Raw genomic sequence first — 5,499 nt, 5'->3', positions numbered from 1 at the left:
CCTTTCTTTTATTTCCATCATTGCTTCCTCGATGTACAGATTGAAGAGTAGGGGCGAAAGGCTGCAGCCTTGTCTTACACCCTTCTTAATACGAGCACTTCGCTCTTGATCGTCCACTCGTATTATTCCCTCTTGGTTGTTGTACATATTGTATATGACCCGTCTCTCCCTATAGCTTACTCCTACTTTTTTCAGAATCTCGAACACCTTGCACCATTTTATATTGTCGAACGCTTTTTCCAGGTCCACAAATCTTATGAAAGTGTCTTGATTTCTCTTTAGCCTTGCTTCCATTATTAGCCGTAACGTCAGAATTGCCTCTATCGTCCCTTTATTTTTTCTAAAGCCAAACTGATCGTCACCTAGCGCATTCTCAATTTCCTTTTCCAATCTTCTGTATATTATTCTTGTAAGCAGCTTCGATGCATGAGCTGTTAAGCTTATTGTGCGATAATTCTCGCACTTGTCAGCTCTTGCCGTCCTCGGAATTGTGTGGATGATGCTTTTCCGAAAGTCAGATGGTATACCGCCAGACTCATATATTCTACACACCAACGTGAATAGTCGTTTTGTTGCCACTTCCCCCAATGATTTTAGAAATTCTGATGGAATGTTTTCTATCCCTTCTGCCTTATTTGACCGTAAGTCCTCCAAAGCTCTTTTAAATTCCGATTCTAATACTGGATCCCCTATCTCTTCTAAATCGACTCCTGTTTCTTCTTCTATCACATCAGACAAATCTTCACCCTCATAGAGGCTTTCAATGTATTCTTTCCACCTATCTGCTCTCTCCTCTGCATTTAACAGTGGAATTCCCGTTGCACTCTTAATGTTACCACCGTTGCTTTTAATGTCACCAAAGGTTGTTTTGACTTTCCTGTATGCTGAGTCTGTCCTTCCGACAATCATATCTTTTTCGATGTCTTCACATTTTTCCTGCATCCATTTCGTCTTAGCTTCCCAGCACTTCCTATTTATTTCATTCCTCAGCGACTTGTATTTCTGTATTCGTGATTTTGCCGGAACATGTTTGTACTTCCTCCTTTCGTCAATCAACTGAAGTATTTCTTCTGTTACCCATGGTTTCTTCGCAGCTACCTTCTTTGTACCTATGTTTTCCTTCCCAACTTCTGTGATGGCCATTTTTAGAGATGTCCATTCCTCTTCAACTGTACTGCCTACTGCGCTATTCCTTATTGCTGTATCTACAGCGTTAGAGAACTTCGAACGTATCTCGTCATTCCTTAATACTTCCGTATCCCACTTCTTTGCGTATTGATTCTTCCTGACTAATGTCTTGAACTTCAGCCTACTCTTCATCACTACTATATTGTGGTCTGAGTCTATATCTGCTCCTGGGTACGCCTTACAATCCAGTATCTGATTTCGGAATCTCTGTCTGACCATGATGTAATCTAATTGAAATCTTCCCGTATCTCCCGGCCTTTTCCAAGTATACCTCCTCCTCTTGTGATTCTTGAACAGGGTATTCGCTATTACTAGCTGAAACTTGTTACAGAAGTCAATTAGTCTTTCTCCTCTTTCATTCCTTGTCCCAAGCCCATATTCTCCTGTAACCTTTTCTTCTACTCCTTCCCCTACAACTGCATTCCAGTCGCCCATGACTATTAGATTTTCCCCTTTACATACTGCATTACCCTTTCAATATCCTCATACACTTTCTCTATCTGTTCATCTTCAGCTTGCGACGTCGGCATGTATACCTGAACTATCGTTGTCGGTGTTGGTCTGCTGTCGATTCTGATTAGAACAACCCGGTCACTGAACTGTTCACAGTAACACACCCTCTGCCCTACCTTCCTATTCATAACGAATCCTACATCTGTTATACCATTTTCTGCTGCTGTTGATATTACCCGATACTCATCTGACGAGAAATCCATGGCTTCCTTCCACTTCACTTCACTGACCCCTACTATATCTAGATTGAGCCTTTGCATTTCCCTTTTCATTTTTTCTAGTTTTCCTACCACATTCAAGCTTCTGACATTCCACGCCCCGACTCGTAGAACGTTATTCTTTCGTAGATTATTCAATCTTTTTCTCATGGTAACCTCCCCCTTGGCAGTCCCCTCCCGGAGATCCGAATGGGGGACTATTCCGGAATCTTTTGCCAATGGAGAGATCATCATGACACTTCTTCAATTACAGGCCACATGTCCTGTGGAGACACGTTACGTGTCTTTAATGCAGTGGTTTCCATTGCCTTCTGCATCCTCATGTCGTTGATCATTGCTGATTCTTCCGCCTTTAGGGACAATTTCCCACCCCTAGGACAAGAGAGTGCCCTGAACCTCTATCCGCTCCTCCGCCCTCTTTGACAAGGCCGTTGGCAGAATGAGGCTGACTTCTTATGCCGGAAGTCTTCGGCCGCCAATGCTGATTATTTATCAAAATTTAGGCAGTGGCAGGGATCCAACCCGGGACTGAAGACGTTTAGATTATGAATCAAAGACGGTACCCCTAGACCACGGGACCCCTCACGTGTGAAATATAATATTCATAACTTTGGAGTAGTAAACGACCAAACACATGAAGTGATACTGAAAATGTATGCTTGTCCGTGTCTTCAAAACTGTTCGTATTTAATCGAAAGAGAACGAGAAACTGCTTCTCGGAAGACGCTATTAAAGTACAATCATACTGCATATCCAGTTATCAGCACCGATTTTTAAGGAAATACTGCGTTATGCATCGTTTGCTTCCAAATTATCGTCTGAAAGAGAGGTTCTTGAAAATGTTAACGAGAATTTTTTTCCAAGGAAAACGTCAAACGACCTTACGTATGCGGAAACATAGCATTTATTCAATGCAGCTGGTGCCGTTTAACTTTATGTTTTCCATGTTTTTACGAAAAATACCATCCTGCCACTTTTAATGTCGAAAGCGACGATTAATTGTACATTTGTCGAAAGCTGTCTGTGCCGGTCAAAACTTGGAAGTAACAAGTCGTTTCGGACTCCTTCCACGTATAAGGGATTTCTCAAATCACGGACAAGCATACATTTTCAGTATCACTTTATACGTTTGGTCGTTTACTAGTCGATAGTTATGAATATTACATTATCTGTGATAATAAAAATTTGTAGACTGCCAAATACCATTGTAAATTTAATAAAAGTTCATCCGATTACACGTATATTCCCCATTATATAAATTGTAATATAAATAGTAAAGAAAATGACTGTGTTGAAAATAAAAAAAACAGACGAACGGGACTCGATCCAGTGATTACGGGGCTTGAACGCTAACCACTCGGCTGCCGCCGCTTCATGGTGAAAATGGCCACGCACAGGTACATATTTGACGACTGAAATTATCTTGCGATTTTCTCAATAACGCTTGAGAAGTACGCGCTAATGCTTACACATTTTGTTGTCCTCATGGAATACTACGACTGTACGAAGTTTGCAGTAAATTCGCATTCCAAACGTCGTGGCCTCCCCTTGAGAGTGACCTTAAAATCTAGTAGAATCTTTCTTGTTTATACGTTGACACAACACTAATAGGCATACTGCCTAAGTACTTTATTTGTCTAAAATAGAATAAATGCGAGGCAGTTTTGTTTTGGAATTGGAACGAAATTCTGAATTACCAAGCACGCAGCTATTTTGCTGTAGGAAAAGAGACAGACACGGAAATACCATAAAACACTAGCGATAAATCGCCCAGTCCCTGGCGAGTAATAATTAGAGAAATCCGATGAAATCTTAAAGAAGGTTCCTATCGTCAGCTTTACTGGTGGTGGCAGTGAAGACGGTTCCAGAGGCTTCCAGCCAGCAGGGCAGCCCAACTCCTGATGTCAAGGTTGACTCACCTGCTGCAGCGCGAAGTCAGCGAGCGAGCGAGGGAGAAATTGGTACCCCTACACAACGGAGTGTCTGCAGCCGAAATTTGAACGTAACGGCCTTAAAATTTACTGATATTTGCGATGTTGTGGCTTCATTAATTTAATTGTCCGCTGGACATGAAAAATGATCTGTCCCCATGATTCCTTTAGACTGTCGTGAGACCTATTCGCTGCGTGTGTCAGGGAGATTATGTGTTGAAATTTGTCGCTGTCCTGAAAGATTTATTTGTTTTAGTGTGCACATTAAGAAAGTAATATGAAGACCTCGGCTGTAAACAATGGTAAGGAACAGTTTATGATAAAAGAGTTGTTACATATAAAACATGGTACGTGGTTTACTTTATTCATATTACTTGATATTTCCACAATAAACCAAGAAATGGCAGCTCTGTCTCTAATATCAGATTCTCACTAATGGCGAATTCGTCGGGACGTGTGCATATAAACGCTGTTAGTCGCCGCAAACACGACTGCTACTAGTACTGTTAGTAGTAGTAGTCGTAGTAATAGGAGGAGGAGTAACAGTAGTAGTAGCAGTAGCAGTAGCGTGTGCGGGTTCATGACAGGAAAATGCCTTTCAGGGACGACTTGTACAGATCCGATGATCATGTTGATAACTACATATCAGATAAAGATCCTGAATATATTCCTGGACAGCAAATGAGCTCCAAAAGTTGTTTTTAATTAAGTAAATTTTAGTAATTCTTTAAGTAAGAAAACGGTGTTGTGTCCCTTACCATAGATTACGTGAATTTACGTGACAGAGTGATGGCAGAAATGTTAAGGACTGTCCTTCTCCACCCGCTATAGTAAGGCGAAAATAAAATTAATTACATGTTGTGCTGACTCACAGATTAATGTTTGAGGTTCTTGTACTTTATTATTGCAAAAATTGGTAATGCAAATCTCAGTATCATAAAGAGAAACAGTTTGGACCTTTAAAATTTGTATTTTTGAGAGGTGTCACAGTAACATTTTTTTACCTCACCCAATAAGTAAACGGTAGTAAATCGGTGTTAAGCCATACTAAGTGCACTTAGTTGGCAAGTAACGCATTTTAATGGACAAAACATTGGATATAATTTACGATTTGAAAATATATCGTCACTGTAAATAATCAGTTAGCACTCCGTCTTCAGGCCACAAGCGGCCCATCGGGACCATCCGGCCGCCGTGTCATACTCAGATAAGCACACCGCTCTCCCGGTCGTTACGATGGTCTTCTTTGACTGGAGCCGCTACTATTCGGTGGAGTAGCTCCTCAGTTGGCACCACGAGGCTGAGTGCACCCCGAAAAATGGCAACAGCGAGTGGCGGCCCGGATGGTCACCCATCCAAGTGCCGGCCACGCCCGACTGCGCTTAACTTCGGTGATCGGACGGGAACCGGTGTAGCCACCGCAGAAAGGCCGTTGCCCAAATAATGAGTTACCTGAACTAATAAATCACAGTGGATATACTTCAAATATCTTATTTATCAGATATTATTGAAACTTTACTGTGCACTTCTCGAAATAATCATCCTTTCCCCTTAGCATTATTTACAGTTGAGGTCTTTATACGCCGAAATTATGTCAGTGATGTCTTTACTCACATTATTGCTGAATACATGCTTGTCTGGCACGCAGA

The 5,499-nt window shown here is 41.5% G+C and overlaps 1 pseudogene; it reads right to left on the bottom strand.

The window, feature by feature from the left end:
• Nucleotides 1–5,169: 5,169 nt before the first annotated feature.
• On the bottom strand, nt 5,170–5,287 carry LOC124614088 (annotated as a pseudogene).
• Between the last annotated feature and the right edge of the window lie 212 nt (nt 5,288–5,499).

The sequence above is a fragment of the Schistocerca americana genome, chromosome 4 (genome assembly GCF_021461395.2).
Source record: "Schistocerca americana isolate TAMUIC-IGC-003095 chromosome 4, iqSchAmer2.1, whole genome shotgun sequence".
NCBI lineage: Eukaryota > Metazoa > Arthropoda > Insecta > Orthoptera > Acrididae > Schistocerca > Schistocerca americana.
The sequence above is the reverse complement of the archived record's forward strand: the minus strand, read 5'-3'. Positions and strand labels throughout refer to the sequence as shown.